A 20974-nucleotide genomic window follows, 5' to 3' on the forward strand; every position below is an offset into this window, starting at 1 on the left:
GGCCATGGGGCTGGCCTCCAACTACGAACAATCATATCTTAATGTGCTCATTGAAATGTTCCTTTGAGGAACCAAGAAAATTGGGTCAAGTTCACTTACACTACTAATCAGGCTATGTAGAAACAAAGCCTCAGCGTGGGACCAGACTCCTGGTGCGTAGGGAGTCAGGAATATAAAGTTTGGAGAAAAGCTGCTAATAGGTTCTGAGCACCCAATTCCTAAATTGGTTGGGGGGGGGTCCCCTGCCGACCAACAATTCTCTGACACCAGCTGGGTGTCCTATAATTCAACTTAGTTCTGACACTATCTACCTGGACATAGCATCAGATCCCACAGGCTAAGGGCTCAGTCCTACAGGACTGCCCTCCACCCTCCACTTCAGATGCCAATTGTAAGTCCAGGCTGTCACCTGTGCTTCTGACTGACCAGCTATAGATTGGAGGTTCCAACAACCCCCTCCTTGTATTCCAATAATTTGCTAGAGCAGCTCACAGAACTCAGAGAAACATTTTACTTACTAGATCACTAGTTTATTATAAAAGGATATAACTCAAATGAAAGAGATACATAAGGCAAAGTATGGGGAAAGGGCAAGGAGCTTCCATGCTCTCCCCACATCTCCACGTGTTCACTTCCTCCTTTGGAACTCTGTCTTCACTCTGGATGACTTCGACATCTGGCCTCTCAGTTTCCTTGACCTCCTCCATCTTCAAAGACCTTATTTCCCTCTACCTTACCACCCAGTCATTACCAGAAATTGTACTACATCTGAAATCTCAATTTTAAACCTTCTTTTTTCCCAGCTTACTTGCTCAAGTACCTCCACTGCCAATGTTTTACTATTCACAAGCCCTCTCCAAACTCCACTTCCCACCTTCATCTGACTGCATCCCATGATTCATCAATATAATATAACTCCCTTTTTTTCTCTCACTCAGACAAACTTGCCTTGAAAAACTCCAATTTTGGATAAATCATACTATCTATCCACTCTTTGCCTTCACTGGAACAGCTAGATGTTGTTGGAGAAATCACTCAACCAGGCTGACTTGTTTCATTTTAATTTCATGATCTCATACATCACATGGCCTTCCATACTGCTGAGCAATCCTATTAGGTTTCTCTAGTGGGCTTGGTTTCCTGTTCTCCCTTTCTCTTTGTTTTCCCCTCCCACCCACACTACCATCTGTCAATAAATCCTGTTGACTCCACCTTGAAACATATCCCGAATCTTATTTCTTTTCACCATGTTCACCTCTACCACCTTTGTCCAAGTAACCTTTGTCTCATGTCTGAGTTACTGCAATAGCCTCTTAAATGTGCTCCCTGCTTCCAACACTGCCCTTCTCCCCCACCAAATACACTGTCTAGTACCCACAGCAAGCGAGATATAAATGATACCTTGTTATTTCTCTGCTCAAATCCTCCAATGTCTTTCCAGCTCGCTCAGAATAAAAACCAAAGTTCTCATAGTGGTCTGCATGGCCCACATGATCTGCCACCTTCTCTCCTACTACTCCCCACCCTACACTTACTCTACTCCAGGCATGCGGACCTCCCTGCAGTTACTCCAGTGTGCCAGTTAAGTGCTCACCTCACTTGTTCCCTCTCCTTAGAATGTTTTCCACTCAGATACCTACATGGCTCCCTCACCTCCTTCAAGTTTTTGCTCAACAAGGCTGTTCTCGGTCATCTTATTTAAAATTGCAAACATTTGCCTGCCACACCCTCTCCCCCTTCTTTGCTTTTTCTCCATAGAGCACTTACCACTTTATAACACACTATATCATGTACTTATTGAGGTTAGTACGTGCTCACTGTACTAGAATGTGAACTCTAGGACTTTTTTTTTTTTTAATTGTTGTATACTTTAATTTTTATCCATATTGCTGATTTTTTGAATATTAACATTTATCACATTTCCTTTACCACTCTCTCTCCGTGTGTATGTAAATATTTATATATATACACGTACACGTAAATGTATATGTGCCTGTGTATATGTATGTGTGTAAATTCTTTGAGAGTAAGTTCTAGACTTAATTCCCCTTTTTTAGTGTATATTTTTTGTTTAAAAATGACATTCTCTTATATAATTACAGGATAATTGTCAAAATCATGAAATTAACATTAATATAGTACCATTATTTAATCTACAAAGCTTATTCAAATTTTTAGGACTTTTTTTTTTTTTTTTATCTGTATTGTTCACTGTTGTATCCCTAGTGTCTAGAATACATGGCAGTTCTTAATAATAAACACTGATTGAATGAATAAATTAATCTGGAGGAATGGGTGGCTTGCACACCCTTTAGGCAATCCTCCCTCAATAAATACTATTTTCCTCAAACAGGGAATAAAGCAGAGTTCTTAGCTCTCAAGGGGCAAACAACTATTGAAAGCTTAGCTTGGCAGACACTTTATAAATATTATCTCTAAATCTTGCAACTGTCCTATGAGAAAACTAGTGTCCATAAATTCATTCATTCGTTCCTTCAACAAATATTTATTGAATTCCTACTATGTGCCAGGCATGTGTTCTAGACTTTGGAGATATAAAATAGTGAGCAAGACAGAACATGTCCTGCACACATGGAACTTACATTCTAAAGGAGAGAGACTGGCAGTATACATAAATAAAAATCAGATTGTGATAAGTGCTAAGAAGAAAATAAAACTGGCTAATGGGAGTGAGGAGTAGTTCAGATACAGGTCAAGGAAGGTGTCTCTGTGGGAATGACACTTAAGTTGTGACCTGAGTGATGAAAAGGAGCTGGCCAGGTAAAGACCTGGGATAGCATCAGTGCAAAGACTGTGACAGGAATGAGCTTTGTGCCCAAGGAATGTCAAGAAAAGCAAGTGTCAGAGAGGGAAAAGAAGAGGAGATAAGCTCAGATAGGGAGGCAGAAGTTGGATCAGAAGTGACTTATAGGTTAAAGTAAGAAGGTTGGGTTTTAGTCTAAGTGTAATGGGAAGCTACTGGAGTGCTTTAATGCAGGGAGTGATACGATCTGATATATATTTTTAAAAGCAACAGATGGAGAATGAGGCAAGAATGAAAGCAGGAATACCAATTATGAAGTTTCTGCTGCAGTGAGATTGGTGAGCTGAACTGGGGTTTTTGGAAGAAGGGGACTTTGCATTGTGTTTGGATACAAATCTATTAGCATTACCTCTTTAGCACCAGCAGCTAGAGGGAGAAAGACATAGCTTTTTCTCTACCAAAGCTTTCACAAAGGAGAAGTGTATATATAAACATATATATATACCCAAAGATATTATATAGATACACATATTGGGGGGGAATGAAGAAAGGAAGAAAAAATGCATGAGTTTATTTACAATACAAGTAAATAACTTGAATATTTTATGAATTAACACTATTTTCTATAATAGACATGTTTTATAACTATGTACTGAAGAGAAAAAAACATGTTTTACTTGCTTTGGAGTCAACATGAGCCTTGGCGTTAGAGGTTACATTTCCTGAGAGACTAGGATTCATCAGTAAAAAAAATTCATTTATCAAAGAATTCTTACTTTTTAAATTATTTAAATTATTATGAAGTTTTAACAATAAAATTTTATAGAGAATAACATTAGTCCTGATCTTTGAATATCTGCATCTATGAGGAGAGATCTATAAGATATAATGGAGAACAGAGCATAGTCAAATTCAGTCTGAATTGAGTCTTTTTGTTTAATTCACCAAGTTTTAATACAGTAGTCCCCCCTTATCCTCAGGGGCATACGTTCCAAGACCCCCAGTGGATGCCTGAAACCATGGATAGTACCGAACCCTATATATACTATGTTTTTTCCTATACATACATACCTATGATAAAGTTTAACTTATAAATTAGGTACATCAAGAGATTAACAATAACTAATAACAAAATAGAACAATTATAACAATATACTGTAGTAAAAGTTACCGTAGATCTTAGCAAACTCAGCATACGATTTTTTCTCTTTCCTTATTAAGTCGAGAACTTAATAAGGAAATATAGAGGAGGACCTTTTCACTTAAAGGAAGCACTTTACAGCTTCTCTTTGGCATGGCCAAATTGCCAGCATCACTACTTTTGTGCTTTGGGACCATTATTAAGTAAAATAAGAGTTACTTGAACTCAAGCACTGAGATACCATGACAGTTGATCTGATAACCCAGTGAATGATGGACAGGCAGCATATACAGCATTGATATGCTGGACAAAGGGATGATTCACATCCCGGGTGGGATGAAGCAAGATGGCACAAGATTTCATCACGTTACTCAGAACGGCGGCAATTCAAAACTTAGGAGTTGTTTATTTCTGGATTTTTCCATATAATATTTTCAGACTACAGTTGACCATGGAAAGTGAAACTGTGGATAAGGGGGGACTACTGTATTCTACATCCTTACAGAAGATCACCTGAATGAACAAGATAATTTTTGGCTCATGAGAGTACATCTTCTCTTTGCAAGGCTCCTAGTCAACATATACATAAATAAAACCTGCACTCTCTTAATCAAGAAAGGACTGAAAAATCCATATTTATTAGTATTCTATATTTCACTTCTCATAGACTTCTGATTCCACAGACAGTATCAGTGGGGATGAATAGTAGTGGATTCAGGATATTTTTTGGAAGTGACATTGAAGAAATTCTCTGATGGATGGAATGAGGGAGGTATGGAAAAGGTATTACCATCTCCATTTTAAGGATGAGGAAAGTGAGGCTCATGAGCATGCCCACTATCACAACCTAGTAACTAGAAGAATCAGGATTCCTACTAACACTAGGCTCCAAAGCCCATGTTTTTACTCTATACTGGACATCCTGGGAGCAGTGAGGTTGGTCAGACAGAAGCCTATTTTCACATCAGAGAATCTACCCTCTAGGGTTTTGAGAGGGCACCTCCTTCTACCCCACCCCAATGGAGAGAACCACTTGCTAACCACTTGTTGACAGCTTACAAATTTTATAAAAGTGAGCTTCCAAAAGTAATAATAAAAAACTTAAGTTAAATTCCGAGCCAAAGATGAAGATTGTTATTTTGAGATTTCTTAAACTCTCTTCTATAGTTAACTGAATTCTGATGCTTTGAGCACTGTGAATAAACCCTGAGTAATTTATTCAGCAAAATAGTTATTAGTACCAACCACATGTCAGGAATTGTGTTACGCAAGGCACACTTCATTAGGGCCTTTTTGATTTCTGAGTTTGTAGGAAGTGCAAAATGACTTAGCACAAATATTCAATTATTAAATTTCGAGTTCCTATCCTGATGTATTGCTCTCTTCCCTGTGGGTCTCTGTGTGCCTTCCCACAGCATTTGTTTTGGCTTTGGATTTTGCTTAGAATTGATGATAGGGAAAGACATATGAAAAGCAGGCGCTAAAAGCTTGTGTAACAGTTGGTCAAAGAAAAGGTGAGAAGCTACAGAATGGTGGAGGCATGATAATGAGAAACGATGATGATCCAGGCAAAGGGAGAGATCTGTTGGTTTTGATGAATAATGGGTTGGCATATGAAGAAAATGAGAGTAAGATGGTTATGTGTAGATAACGGAGGAAATATAACTGATTATGGGGGGAGGAGGGTCTGAGGAGGAGTAAACATGGGTTGTACGAGTATTCAAGACATTTGCTCTTCCCCCAGAAGAGTCTCTGGGTTGACCCATGAAAATTAGGAAAATTAGAGGTAAAGTCTCTTGCCCATTATCTCTAAATCCTGCAAACCTCCCATCCTCTCCTTTTTTTTTTAACTGAGGTGAAATTCACATAACATACAATTAGCCATTTTAAAAGTGTACAATTCAGTGGCATTTAGTGCATTCACAAGGTTGTGCAACCACCACCCCTCTTTAGTTTCACCTTCTTTCTTCTAATTACTTGTATTTGACTCTTCCTCTTCAATCCCACAGGCATGGCCTTCATCCAAACTCCTATTCCACCAAAGCCATCATTTCTGCTGGGACTCAGTCCCTAAAATGTCCTATTCTGATGCAAAAAGGAAATAAGACTAACAAAATTTAGACTTGAGAGCAGGCAAGTCAGATTTCTACTTGCAATCACACTATTCAGCCCCAGCAACCATCCCAGCTTTGGTGGGGAGATGCTGGGGAAGGAGGGAAGTGTGGAGGCAGGGAGGAGACAAAGCCTTCTCACAACATAGAGGAGGACCTTCCTGATGAAATGGAGAGTACTCACTCACCTGATTATCCTGGGCAGTCTCCTATGCAGGTAAGAGCTTCACTTCTCAGCTTTGTATACCACACTCATCGCTGCCCTGGTTTTAGCATCTAACCCCACAGTTCTCTGGCAGCCTACCACAGACCAATAACCTCTTCTTCTCAAGAGAGTACCTGTCACACCTAAGAGCTCATGTCCCCCTTGTATGATAATATAACAGCACATTTATTCTTCTATTCACATTTTGCATGAAAAATGCACTTAAGATAGTTACTAAACACAAATAGTATCTCACTTATGCCCTAGCAGAAGTAGTTTCATCTTCCTTAAGTCCCGGCTCAGTCAATGGCAATACTTCTAGAAGCTTCCACAGTGACCTCCAGACAGTTAACTGTTACATCCCTCAGCATCTGTAATACCACTTTGAGGAACAATCTCACAGACTTGTGATAATTGTTCCTAATTTGTCTTCTTAACTAGATTGTGAGGCCCTTGAGGGCACGGAATGTGCTTTAGTCATCTTTTTATTCTGTCTAACTCAGTGCCTGGGATTTATTATATAGTCAAAATAAATCTTGGAAGACACTCAATTTTAAAAAGTCTTAATCTAACCCCCTTCGCGCATGCCAGATTTGCCCTTCATGAAACCAGTAAGGGGCCAGAACAACTTTTCCTGGCTTATTCCTGTGAGAAGTGATAGAGCAGTCAAAATGATTCAGTTCATGATTTCCCAGATGTAGCTGAAGTGGACTACACAGACCCAAGAAGCTTCCTTGGATATTGAGGGCTGAATATGGGAACTGACCAGAACAGATTCTATCACCCAGTCGGACCAAACCACCCATACTATGAAAAATGTCAATCACCACTCATACTATGAAAAATCCCACGTAGGAACCACATTGCTTCTGCCCCCACTTTGTTGTTAGTGCCAACGAGTCGATTCCGAGTCCTAGCGACCCTGTGTACAGCAGAGCAGAACCCTCCCTGGTCTTTTTGCACCATCCTCTCTCTTTCCGGTGTTGTCTTAGACAATGCTCCACTGTTATTCATAGGGTTTTCAGGGCCATTTTTTTTCAGAAGTGGGTAGCCAGGTTCTTCTCCTAGTCTGTCTTAGTCTGGAAGCTCTGCTGAAACCTGTCCACCATGGATGACCCTGCTGGTACTTAGCTTTCAGCATCACAGCAACATGCAGCTGCCGCAGTATGACAACCGACAGAAGAGTGGTGTGGTTCCCGACTGGGAAACGTACCCAGGCTGCAGCAGTGAGAGTGTTGAATCTTATCCACTAGACCACCAGGGCTGGCTTCTGCCCCGACTATGCCAGTAAAATTGCTTTTACCAAGATCAACAGCAACCTTCTAATTGCCAAATCCACTGGCCACTCTTCAATTTTTATTCTCCTTTACTTCTCAGAACATTTGGACACCAAAGATTAGCTGCTGCTTCTAGAAAATCTCCCCTAGTTCTCTCCTATATCAGTTAAGACTGATTTTGGCTGCAAATAACAGAAAACACTGTTCTTAAAACATAGAACATTTATTTGTTTAAAAGAAGTCCAGGGCCAGCTCCATGGCATAGTGGTTAAGTTCAGCACACTCTGCTTCAGTGGCCCAGGTTCGTGGGCCTGGATACCAGGTAGGGACCTATACTACTTGTCAGCCATGCTGTGGTGGCAAACCACATACAAAATAGAGGAAGAATGGCATAGATGTTAGCTCAGGCCAAATCTTCCTCAGCAAAAAAAAAAAAAAAAAAGAAGTCCAGAAGTGGAAAGTTCCAGGTTCAATCAGAAGCTCAACTATGTCATCAAGGACCCATTCTTTCTATCTGTCTCCTCTGTTGTCCTCAGCATGTTGCTGTCTTCATCTTTGCTGTCGCATTTATGGTCACAAGATGGCCATGGTAGCTCTAGGCCTCGTCTTCATTCCTTTGTCTCAGCAAAAAGACAGAGGCAGGAGCAAAAGACTTTCTTCTCTTAATGTTCTGTCTTTTTTATGCAAGAGAAAAATTTCCCTGGGAGCCTCCCAGCAGACTTCCTTTCATACTTCATCGACCAGAACTGAGTCCTATACCTACTCCTAGACCAATCGTTGGCAAAGAGAAATGGAATTACCAGGATTGGTTTAGACCAACTGCGCTTTACCCCCTGATTTGGGGGGAGGAACTTGCCTTCCCTGAAATCAAAGGATCTTCATTCAATCTGAACAAAACTGGGATTCTATTAACAGGGAAGAAGTAATATAGGGAATGGCTTTTGGATAAGTGTGGCAGAGACTGGCTTATGTTTTACTAAATCATATCTCTTTTCCTCTTGGGAACACAGCTAGATTACATCATCTCCTAACCTCTCTGCAGTTAGCAGCATCCATGTTCCTGAGTTCCCACCAACATAATGTGTGCAGAAGAGATGTATGTGTTTGCTACCTCCAGGCCTGGCCTATAAAAACTTCCCACACCCATCATCCATATTTCTTCTTTCCTTTATTTCTGGCCAGATGCAAAGCATCCAGTGGAGAAATCCAAGGCTCTAAGGAATGGTGAAGCTGCAAGAATCTAGATGGAAGACGCCTGAATCCCTGAATGACCTCATTGAGCAGAGCAACCCTCTCATCCCTGGTACTTAGCTCTAGCACCTACAATAGTCTGACAATGTGGACAAGCAAGAAAACTTAATTGTGTTAAGCCATTGAGATGTGGAGGTTGTTTGCCATAGCAGTTAGCTAATCCTTACTAGTCATTGAACAGGCAATGAACAATGTCTGCCACAGTCTCCTACCCAAGCTTTCTTTGCTAAAGATACCCTAAAGGAGTCTTGGAAAGAAAAATCCTAGGGACACCTCAGTCTTGCAACCTTGGGGGAAGGGACGAGAAGGGAAATTGTCCATTCGGGGTTGGCATTCACAGCCAAGGCCACAAGCATCCTATAAGAAATCATTGTGGGCCTGGTTTCCAGATCTTGTTTTCTAATATAATTCCTCATAAAAGGAACCAGGACTCCTCAGAGAAATGGCTATTCTAGGACTGGGGGAGGGAAACTACAAAATGAGTCTGAAACATCTTATTATGGGGACATGCCAAAAAAAAAAGAGGAACTTGAAAAGGCACTGACTAAACCTGGAAAATTTCAGCACCCAAATAATTAAAGAAAGTAAGGAATTATAAACCATTGAAAAACATAGTAATCCATGAGTCTGTATCACTAATAACTAGATAACTAAATTAATTTATTAATTAATAAGAGATAAGGGAGGATTGGTACAGGCAAGAATCATCAATAGATGCTAAATCTAGGGGGACATGTCTAATGAGGAGCAGGATATTTGCATGGTCTAAGGTGTCTCCAAACAGATTGCTTATTACAAGGAAAAAAATAATAAAATATACTGTGGAGAAGTCAGACGCCTCAACAAGGTGTTCAAAATTATTATCACCCAGTGAGAGACACACACATCATCTGACTTTGGGTATGATATCCTGAGAAGGACACAACATCACTTTTGTAGTATTCTGGCTAGAAATGGATAACCTGAATCTAATAATGAATAAACATGAGACAAACATAAATGACAAACATCAAATGATGAACATTCTATTATTTAAAAAAAAAAAAGGGCCTGTACAGTCATGCCCTCGTTAACAGGGATACATACTGAGAAATGCATCTTTAGGAGATTTCGTCGTTGTATGAACACCATAGAGGATACTTACACAAACCTAGATGGTATAGCCTACTACACACCTAGGCTATACGGTACTAATCTTACAGGACCACCGTCATATATGCCGTCTGTTGTTGACCAAAATGTTATGTCGTACATGACTGTATTTTTAAAAATAGCAAAGACAGTATTCTTAAAAATATCCAGAAAAGCTAAAGAACTGTTTCAGATTAAATGAGACTAAAGAGATATGACAATTAAGTGCAAAATATGATCCTAAACTGGATCTTGTACTGGAAGGGAAAAAAATGGTAAGAAGAACATTATTGGATTAATTGACAAAATTTGGAATGTAAATGGTAGATCAAAGTATTATATCAATGTTAAGTTTCCTGGAATTGATAATTGTGTATATTGTGTATGTAACAGAAGGTACTTATTCTTAACACATTCAAATATTAAGGGATAAGGGTCATGATGTATGCAATTTACTTTCAAATGGCCAGAAAAAAATGTGTGTGTATGTATGTGTTATCTGTCTACCTATATGAGAATGCAAATATTAAAACAAAAGGGGCAAAATGCTAATAAGTGAATCTGAGTGAAGGGTATATGGGTGCCCTTTTTATTATTCTTGCAACTTTTCTATACATTTGAAATTATTTCCAAATAAAAAGTTTTTTGGAGCCTAGATTAAAAGAATCATTGAGGATTCCTTCTTATAGGTTCAAAGGATTTTTCCATGTTCTGCCTCCTATCCTTTACTTCAAATCTTCACTCTCATGTGGTTTTCCCAGTTTTACAACTGTTGGCTTCTACCTGAATTCTCTTTTTCCTCCTGGCCCCTTGGATTCACTGCTTGTTTGGATGGTTTGCCTAGGTTTGTGACTCAGCCTCTCTCAAGACACAGCCTTTGGTGAGCTTCTCCTCCTTGGCCTTAAGTACTGCAGCTCCTGAGCAAGTCACTTCTTGTCTGCAACAATGAATCTAGGCTCTAGGCCCTAGGGGGATGTCATACCCTAGATGAGACTTCAATGCTTCCAACTAGCAACAGCTCCATCCCCCTCTCCAGCTGCTCTGACTTTGTCTGGGAGGAGATAGTTCACATATCTGCCTCCCTCTCTCCGTGTTCCCTGCTGGATCAAACCCTCATCATAGTTTCCTAGTTAGGCTCTCTTTCTCTAGTCTTCACCCACTCTAGCCAGCTATCCACCTCCCTGCTGCCACCAGATCTCTCTTTAAGCATAGATTCCCTCATAATACCTGTCGGATCAAACCTCTAATAGCTCTTCATTGCCTTTCAAAAATCTAACTCAATCTACTTTATGAATTCCATATCCTGCCACTTCTCTGCTGAACTGTAAGCTCTTTCAGGGGATGGACCATGCCTTTTCTTCTTTGTATCTTTAACTTCTAATATAGTGCCTGGCACACAGAAGATACTCAATAGATATTTGCTGAATGGACAAATGAACTCCAGCTACATTAAACTCTGAAACTTCTTTGACCATACCACGCTCAAATAGTGCCTTCTCTGAATGTGTTCCCTGACTCCGTCATTCAAATCTTATATATGTCCCCATGCTTTTTACTCCTCACTAGACTGTAAGCTCTCTGAGCGAAAAGACCAAGTCTTTTTCATCTTGCATCTCACCCAGTGTCTAGGAGAGTGCCTGGTGTAGAGCAGGCACACAAGTAGTTTGTTGGATGACAAATGAATGATATCAGAGAGAGGAAACTACTGGATTTTAAGAAGTCTTGTGGTGAGATAGACTGAGGAAATGACCTAAGAACAATGAAAACAGAGATCAACAAGTATAAATAAATAAGGTACAAATAAGTAAATTAAGTAGTCAGATGGTGACGCAGAACTGAACAATTACAGTAAAGTGGGGGTCAATCAGGAAAGGCTCCCTAAAGGTGAATTTTGAGATGTATTTGAAAAGAGGAAAGAAAGATAATTTGGACAAGTAGAAGCTTAGCAGCATGTCATGGAGTTAGGTTGAACCAAGGCATGGGAAGCGATGTGTGTGTTTCAAGTCTGCTTTTGGAGCAGGATCTGTTCTACCCCAGAACTCAAGTTCTGCCTTTTTCCTGGCTCCCCACACAGGCCTACTGGCCCACTCTATATGTCTTGATGTTTCCCAGGTCACCCCGATGTAGGTCTCTGTGTTCGCTAAGTTTTTGTGAAAATAAACAAAACTACCCTGTGGGATTGAACACTTTTGCTAACCCTAGTCCTCTAGGGAAATAAACTTCCCTGTGCCCAATAAAATAGAACTGCTCCCAGTGTTGCTAAGCCAGGCGAGAAACCCAAAGGTAGTACAACCACTTCAGCACATCTTTACAAAAATTACCTTTTTGTGAGGAGATGGGGATCCAGAGGTCAAGGATGTATAATGAATGAGATCTGAGAAATACAGTTTGATATCAGAATCTTGTCTCAGCCACATCTGCCCCCCCTCCTCAAAGAGTACATGCAAAAACCTATGGTGCTGGACAGTCACTTTTAGGGCTCAGATCATTGCTGCCTCCAGCACTTGTGGGATAGAAAAAATAGATAGATTATACCACCTGTCTCCCTAAAAATGTCCCCCACTTTAGGAATTAGAACATTTTACACCGCAGGAGGTATATCTGAAGTCCTACAGAATCTCTTGACCTTGGGAGATGGCAACTGTCCTTTTAGTAGGGTAATCTAGTTGTCACGCAGTGTCCACTTTTTTTCAGAATGTTATGTGCCCAATGCATTCCATTTCCTGAATATCCAGCCTTACTATCTCCTGGTGGAGTCAAGAAAATTATGGTAGCATTTGCTCACTGCATGTTTTGAGGGGTTGGGTTCAGAGCACAGCTACTCTTTCTCACCTCTTAATGCAAACACAGGTTTCCAAGGCAGCAATGGGTGAGCCACTAAGGGGCACTTATGTTCTTGGAGGCTTACAGATCCCATACACGGATGTCACTCTGCTAGAACGTCTCGACATGGCAACGAAACATTAAAGCCTAAACTGAGGTAATTCCTCAACCAGTAGGGGGGCTTCCCAGGTAGGCACTGCCTCCTCGCGCGCTGCCCAATCTCTGGGGGTGTCACACCAGACTGTGGTGATGTCACACTGGCTGGACCCCCTACCGCCACCAAGCACCTTTAAATCACCGCGGAGTCTGCCGCGCGGAGGGGTCGGGGAATCTCGCCCCCGCACTCGGTCCAGGCTGGCTCCCCACGGAGGGACCCCCATCCCCACCCCCACGCTCACCCCCACTCCCACTCCCACTCCCACCAGTACTATGCGGTAGTTCTCATCCGTCCGCTCCTCGGCACTTCCGCCTCAGTAGGTGTCATGGCGCGGGGCGGGTGAAGAGTTCCCGCGAGGCGGGGCCGGCCGGATGGGGGCGGCCGCTCGGCGCTCAGCTCATCGGGTCTGGCGACAACGGCGGCTGCGGAGCGAGGGGCCCGGAGGTGGCCCCGGGCGGCAGCGGGAGGCCGAGGCGGGAGCGCGCGGGGCTGAGGCGGCGGCGGCGGCAAGAGGCCGGGCGGCGGAGCGGGCGGGAGGCTGAGGGGGCTCCCCCCGCGGGACGGGCGCGGGGACGGCTCCGGGGGGCGGGGGCCGGGGCCCGGGCCGGCTCGTGCGGGGGGTATGATGACCCGGCGGCGGGGCCCAGGATCTCGTCTCCTCCGCCGCCTCCTCACGGCAGCCCCAGCTCGCGGCTGAGAACCAGACACACCGGCGGTGAGTGGGGACGGGCGGGAAGGGGTCTCGGCAGGGAGCGACCTCCTATCCGCTCCCCGAGGCGGGGCCGGACCGGCCCGGCCTGCGGGGGGCGCTTCCCTCAGCTGGCCCCCATCCGGACCCGGCGCCGCCTCCTGCGGCCCGGCCCCTCACGGCCGCCGAGGGGATTGCGTTCCCAGGAAAACCAGGGAGGCTCCGGGCTCGTTTTCGGGGCAACTCCCCCTGTCTCCTGCCACTTCTCTCCTGGGCGTGTTGTTGTCCTCAAATGACAGGAGGCCGCCTTGCGTCTCCTCATCCGGCCGGTTTTTTTCCCGGCTGTCGTGGCAGGGTCTCAATGTGTGGCTTGTGCGTGTGTATTTCACAGCTCTGCTTATCACCATGGTTTTGGGTGATCTGTGCTGTTTGGGACCAGGAAGCGGTGTCTGGAAAGGACGGAGGTGGTGGGGTGGGTGTGGGAGCTTTCCTATTCTCTCCGCGAACGCTCTGTAATCGTGGTTTGTAATTTGTAATGGTGGAGACTCCATGGGACCAGCCCACCTAATGTATATCTGTGCAAGGCACATCTAGAGGTCTGGCTTGGGGGGAAACTTTTGCTGTCTGTCGCCACTTTCCCAAAGCTTTCGTTAAAAAAAAAAGAAAAAAGGTGAGGAAACAACCAAAACTCTTGGGTAAGGCCTGCACTGTTCACGGATCTGTGAGAAAGAGGCCCTTTTTTGTGCCTAGCAACCAAGACCTCGGAGCTCTGGTTTAACCTCCCGTTTGTTGTGGTGACAAACCGTGAGCATTGGCCTGTGTTTATGCTGGGCGCGCTTTCTTTCCTGTTTAGGTGGGGGAAGGGAGGAGGGACTAGAGAAGGGAAAAAACAACCCCAAGCTCCAATATGTCTTTTCTCCACTTAAACCACTGACTCAGTTGTAGAGAAACTCCTTTTGAGGCAGCCCTAGATGCTTTTTCTTAGTGACACTTTGGGAATTTTCAGTAATTGCATCAAACTGTTCATTTCAACCATAGACTCTTCTGCCCAGTCTATCCTTTATCTTGTTTCCTAGTAACTCGGATGAAAACAGCAGCGTGGCTTCCTGCTCCTGATGAAGTGGGGTTAAATTAAGTTGCTGATGCCCTCAGCAAAACCTACAATTTTGCTCTTGTTTGTGTAAAGCTATTTTTGATTCCTGGTCTGTAGTGTTGTTGTTTTTTTTAAAGATTATAGAGAATGCAAATTATTACCAGCTTTTTTTCATATATAGGTCTAAAGCCTTCTGTAAAACATTTAAAAAATCTAACAAGTCCTTTTACCTAATAGTTGTTATTCAGCTGGTGATTTTGGATCTTTACATGTAATTATCTCAGGGTTCTGTGTTATAATACTGGTATGATGAAGTCTATCATTGACTTTAAGATACTGTGCCTGGCTTGAAGGATATTTTGGTAAAGTACTTGTGGTTGGAACTGGAGGCAGCCAAGCCAGTAAAGCATCTGAGAGGTAAAACGGTGAATGAGATTTTGTAAACATACTGGCTCTGGTTGGTAAGTAGGACTTTTGCTGGTGATATGTTTATGAATACTTTATATATCTTTGGACGTTGTAGTTTTATGGTTTGTAGAGCAAATTGATTGGTAGATTGTAGAGCAAATTGATTTTTTTCCTAAAAGAAAAAGAAGATAATCTCAAAATTCTCTGGAAAATAGAATTCTTTCATTCGTGGTTTTGTTTTCATCTGCACAGCTCAGTCAGTGGTTGTTGTTGGTAGAAATCAGTGAGCCTGCCTTGTAAACTTCTTACACTTAGAACTTGTGCAACTTGTTGTTAGTTGTATATTGTAACTGGTCCTTTTGTAATTCGAAGTAATTTTGCAAACATGAACTTCCTGATCTACTCTTTTATTTTCATTTTCATAACTATATAAAGCAATCCGTACTTTTTTTAGGATTTTTTTTTTTTTTTGAGTTACAGTTATTAATTCCTCCAAGTTGCTTCCCTTAGATTTCAGGCCATTCTGAACACAAGCCATGAAAATCATTTTTCCTTCAGGTACCACTTCAGCAATTACTGATTTGCTCTTTGGTTCCTTTTTTGGTTTTTGTTTCTAATCTCTCAGCTCCCTAAATGCCTTATGTATTTTTGTAGAGCATAATTTGGCACTAAAAAAAAAATTTACATCCTGTTTTTATATTTTTTTCTTGCGTGTCATATCACTTGAGCAACATTGTAAGCTCTCTGAAGATAGGGAAACTTATGCCTATTTCTTTTGGGTTCTTTAAGGGCACCTGGTATAGTGCTGTCCCCAGAGAGCTTAACGGAAGAGAATCAGAAGACCTGAATTCTTTGCCAGCATCGCCACTCATTAGCTCTGTATAAAACTTGTTTGGCTTTCTTGGGTCTCCTTTTTCTCATCTTGGAATTAGGGAGTTTTGGAGAGTCTTTTAAGGTCCGTTTTAGCTATAACAATCTCTGTACTTTTTTGCCAGTGTCTTCTGCTCCAAGCAAATACATCTTCTTAATCTGAACAGTTTTTCATTTTTCCACTTCCCCTGGCATGCTGGGAAAAGTTATCTCACTCATCTGAAAGAACTTCTTCCACCTTCCATATGCCTAATTGTTGTTACCTTACTTAAGTCTTGTTTTCCTTAGTCCTTTGCTGGCTGATCTAAACAGAGGTCTCTCTCAGTGTTTATGTTTTATATTGATTTGTGTGTTGTTAATGTGACATTTTTTTTGTGCTAGAACTCCTCAGGGTATGGTTTTCTTTATTCTAACCTTTTTAGACCTCATAGACTGTCGTGTGCACATACTAAGATAGTACCTTTTTACCAAACACAAAAAGCACCTCCTTTTCTCTTGTTTTGTTGCTATGGATTTGTCATTCCAAATAAATCTGAGAGAGCTATTGAAATTTAGGGGAAAATATCCTGCTTGGAAGGAAAGCACCCCTCTGCCAGTTTACCAGAATATTACAAAATTTGTTTAAATGGCTAGAAATTACATAGAATTGTAGGGTTACTCCTTTGTCAGCTAACACCACCTATTCCACACCCTATTTTTGCATACTAGTTGGGGAACTGGCTTGTTTCACATAGTTCTTTATGAAGGAAGTGCTTACAGGAAAGGGGTAGGGAACTTTGATTCAAATGGTGTCATTAGAGTTTCAAGCTTATTTTTTCCTTCTGTATTACTATACTTTGAAAAGTAACATATATATTCTCTTGTAGACAAGAGACTGTAATTTCTGTCTCATCATGTGAATATTTCTGTAATTTAGTCAGAATGACTTCTGAGATCTTCTTATGTTTATATATGGAGAAGTAATGTGATCTCTTTGTGGTCATTCATTCTAGCAAACATTTGATGCATACTATATGCCAGCCATTGTGATAGATGCTGGTGATACAAAAAAAAAAAGACACCTACTCTGCTATTGAGAATTGCTCTCATGGAACTTGCAGCTTAGAAGAGAAGTCAACTTTTAAATAAATAATTACAAATAGTCATACTTAGAGTAAAATCCAGAGTGGCCCACAAGTCAGTATGTGATTTGGCCCTTGTCTGCCTCTTTGGGTCCTGCTTCTCTATTTTCTCCCTTGTTCCATTCCATCCATACTGGTCTGTTCTTCAAATAGGCCAAGAATGCGTCTTGACACTAACTGTTCTCTTTGACTGGAATGGCTCCTTCTTGTCAATTAGGTCTCTACTTAAATGCCACCACCTTACAAGGCCTTCCCTGACCACCATCTCTCCCCATCCCACCATCTTTATCATATCATTGTGTTAAGTTTTCATCATAGCTTTTATCACTAGCTGCTGTTTTCTTGGGATGTGTGTGTGTTTGTCTCCTCAGTAGAATATAGACTCCAGGAGATAAGAGATCTTGTACGTCTGGAACACCACTATTATCCCTAGTGTCTAGAACACTGCTAGGCCGATATGCTAGGTACTCAATGCATATTGGTTAAATGAATAAATGAAATAAGTAAGTACAAGTGTGGTAAGTGCTAAGAAGTAGTAGAGGATGCTGTGGGAGCCTTTACCAGGAAAACTAAGAAGTGGCCCGGGGAAGGCTTTCCTGAGTGTATTTGTTAGCATAAGGCTGACTAAACAATAATCTAGCTGAAGAAAAATAGTTTTTCTCTTATGTAACAGTCTGAAGTAAATGTTCCAGGTTGAAGTGAGCGTTCCTGGTGGGCAGGCGGCTCTGCTGTACATGATCATTCAGGGACCCGTGTTCTTTCCATTTTGTTGCTCTGGCATCCCTTGGGTGTTGTCTCATAGTGGGGAAGCTGGGTCTCCATGGGTTCCTGGTGGTGGAAAGGGAAAGGAACATGAAAGGCTTACCCACACATCACTTTCCACTGGAGAGAGGGACTGGTAAACATAGTCTAGCCGTGTGCCTGGGATGAAGGAGAGAGTAGATTTTGATCCAAACCAACAGCCGGTGCCACACTGAAAAAGTGAGCTTTAAGCAGAGATTAAAAGGATAAGTAGAAGTTAGAAAAAGAGAAGCCTAAGAGGGGAAAATGAAGTTCAGAGAGGGAACATTATGTGTGAAGGACCTAAGGCAGGAGAAAACAAGGCCTACTCTAGGAACCCAGAGAAATTTAGTACTACTGGAAGAGCAAGGGAGGGAAAGAGTGGAGGAAACGAGGCTGCAAAAATAATCAGGGGCCAGGGCCCAGCCCCGTGGCCTAGCGGTTAAGTTCGGCACACTGCACTTTGGTGGCCTGGGTTCAGTTCCTGGGCACGGACCTACACCACTTGTCAGTGGCCATGCTGTGATGGCAACCCGCATACAAAAGAGAGGGCGATTGGCACAGATGTTAGCTCAGGGCGAATCTTCCTTAAGCTAAGTAAGTAAGTAAAAGTAAGTAAGTCATTAAGTAAGTAAAAGTAAGTGAGTAAGTCAAAGTAAGTAAATAAGTAAAAGTAAGTAAGTAAGTAAATAAATAAATAAATAAATCAGTGTCCAGATCTTATGAGACCTGGCAATCCAACTCAGAGATTTTGGACTTTATCCTAAGGTTTTAAGTAGGGGACAGAGACACATTTTTTAAAGCTTCAAGAATTGGGAGAAGGGAGCTTAAAAAGGGGGCTTTAGAGTTGGGGGGGAGACAAGTTAGACTATTGAAGTAAGTAGTCCAGGATTGTGCAGTAGTGGGGGGGTGGAGAAAAATGGGTGGAGTAGAGAGTTACTTGGTATTCTGCTGAAAGAGTGTTCTTCCCAAACTTGTCTTGCTTTATTTTTAAAGAACATGTATTCTTGTTTACCTGCTTTAATGATATGAACACTCTTTATATATCAGTGTGCTGGACAATGTGTACATCTGTACATGTCAGCTAAGGACAAGTGCTAGAGGAAGAAATCAATATACAGTACTGATTTTAGGTTATTTAGGTCACCAATTATTAAGTTGTATTAAAGAGGCAAAGATGACACTAAGCAAAAGCAGTAGGAATTTATTATTGGTGTGTCAGGGAAAAGATGGAAGTTACTGAAGGCTAAGGGCAAGACATAGACAAGATTACCTTGATTGTCATATCCAACTTTTCCATTCATAGTTATAATATTTGAACTCTGTGTAATAAGATTGTCTACCTGTAGTGCCCATAGTGTGGGGCACCCAGTAAATGTTGTTAAATAGATGTGACCCTGGCAGGGAGTTGGGAAGCTGTTAATTTGACTGTTTTGGAAAGCCATGGATTCTAGCAATACTCAGTCTTCTTTTTAGCAATAAGTACAAGTACCAGTAGCCTTTTGCCTGTTAGTTCTAGTTTGGGATTAATGCAGTGGGCAAATTTATCATTATATTTAGATGGTTCAATCCTTGGAAAGTGGGGTTTGAAATGAAAAAACTAGTTTATTGCTGTAGTCAAGAAGTGTAACATTTTCAGGAAGTCAGAAGTAGCTTTTAATTTATAAACTTTTTTTTTTTTTTTGTGAGGAAGATCAGCCCTGAGCTAACATCCATGCTAATCCTCCTCTCTTTGCTGAGGAAGACCAGCTCTGAGCTAACATCTATTGCCAGTCCTCCTCCTTTTTTTTCCCCCAAAGCCCCAGTAGATAGTTGTACGTCATAGTTGCACATCCTTCCAGTTGCTGTATGTGGGATGCGGCCTCAGCATGGCCGGAGAAGCGGTGCATCGGTGTGCGCCCAGGATCCGAACCCAGGCCGCCAGTAGCGGAGCGTGCGCACTTAACCACTAAGCCACAGGGCCAGCCCAATAGCTTTTAATTTATTGGAAGCTATTCTCATGTGAATTGACAGTATTTGTGCAATTTGCTTACCAGAGTCTGATACATAGTAGGTTATTCACAGATATTAATTCTGTTCCACACTTTTGTTTGGGAGGTCTCAGCCTAGGAAGAAAATTGCCTCCCCATTTGCAAAGGCAAATTTTTTGGAACGTATTAGCTTTATCTTGTGTCTAGAAATGGTTGTTTTTAGCTGAATTTCAGAGTGTTATTTAAGCATGTTGATTTTTCGAGGCAATTTTGATTCTATATTTTCTTCTCACCTTGTGCTAGTTGAGTTTGGAATGAGTCTCAGCCACACTGTAAGAGTCCTGGTGGCATATATTGACTTCAGTACTGTTCGTCCTTGCTGTGGGAAAGGCCAGTGAAATTCTGGGTGGTTCTTTCCCTATGGGTGGACTTAAGTTTGTCTTACTGAATAAGAATTATATTCATTTATATACTTAAAATTTCAGAAAAATTTCCTAGAACTTGTGCTTTTTGCAGGGCTCAATGTGAAGATTTGAAACCTGTTATTTTGTTTATTGGGTATGTCAGTAACATTACTCTGGTAAATGCAGTATTTTTAAAAAGTGTCTAGTTATGAATATACTTTTAAGTATTTGGTATTTCATGAATTCTTTTTAGTATTATTACTTTAAGCCCCCATCTTCCTACACATAGCTACAACTGCAAATTTTGTATTCAAATTCTTTTATTAAATGCTTTTAGATATGTAAAATTTGTGCTCGTGTTTTTTGATAGATTGTTAAAATTAGTAGCTCAACAGATATATAATGGAAAACAAATTTCGAAAATTTACTTCCTTTCATTGTTTAAAAATGGGCTCAATTTTATGATGACAAATATTTTTGCGTGTATTTTAATAGGTAAATTTTCTAGAGGTACTACTTGGTTTCACATTTTTCTTTTATTATACTTTGGTATTATGTCAGTGATATAGGCAGAACAAGATGATTTGTAAATTCGTAGCCTCGTTAAATTGCACGGACTTGAGCTTTTAATTTACACTTTTTTTCTCTTCAAGGTTCAAATAAATTATGGAAACTCCTGTTTAAAGTAAATCCAGACTGCATTTTAGAAATTGAAGGCTGAGGATTTGTTCTTCGTTGCAGCTGTCTAGTCCAGTGTATATGGTTTTTAGTTGCATTCAG

General features: G+C 41.4%; 2 protein-coding genes across 9 annotated transcripts in view; one reads left to right on the forward strand and one right to left on the reverse strand.

Annotated features, from left to right (window-relative positions):
• AP4B1 (adaptor related protein complex 4 subunit beta 1) overlaps positions 1–13189 on the reverse strand; it is a 38563-nt gene extending 25374 nt beyond the window's left edge. The window contains exon 1 of the mRNA XM_058538840.1: positions 13126–13189. The gene's annotated coding sequence lies outside the window, so the exon portion shown is untranslated. The remainder of the gene's footprint in view (positions 1–13125) is intronic.
• Positions 13190–13456: 267 nt separating this feature from the next.
• Positions 13457–20974, forward strand: part of HIPK1 (homeodomain interacting protein kinase 1) — a 49894-nt gene continuing 42376 nt past the window's right edge. For 5 of the 8 annotated variants that reach the window (XM_058538846.1, XM_058538851.1, XM_058538847.1 and 2 more), the window contains exon 1: positions 13457–13575. The gene's annotated coding sequence lies outside the window, so the exon portion shown is untranslated. The remainder of the gene's footprint in view (positions 13576–20974) is intronic. The other 3 variants (XM_058538848.1, XM_058538853.1, XM_058538850.1) reach the window with 1 other exon arrangement.

This window comes from Diceros bicornis, chromosome 4 (assembly GCF_020826845.1).
Source record: "Diceros bicornis minor isolate mBicDic1 chromosome 4, mDicBic1.mat.cur, whole genome shotgun sequence".
NCBI lineage: Eukaryota > Metazoa > Chordata > Mammalia > Perissodactyla > Rhinocerotidae > Diceros > Diceros bicornis.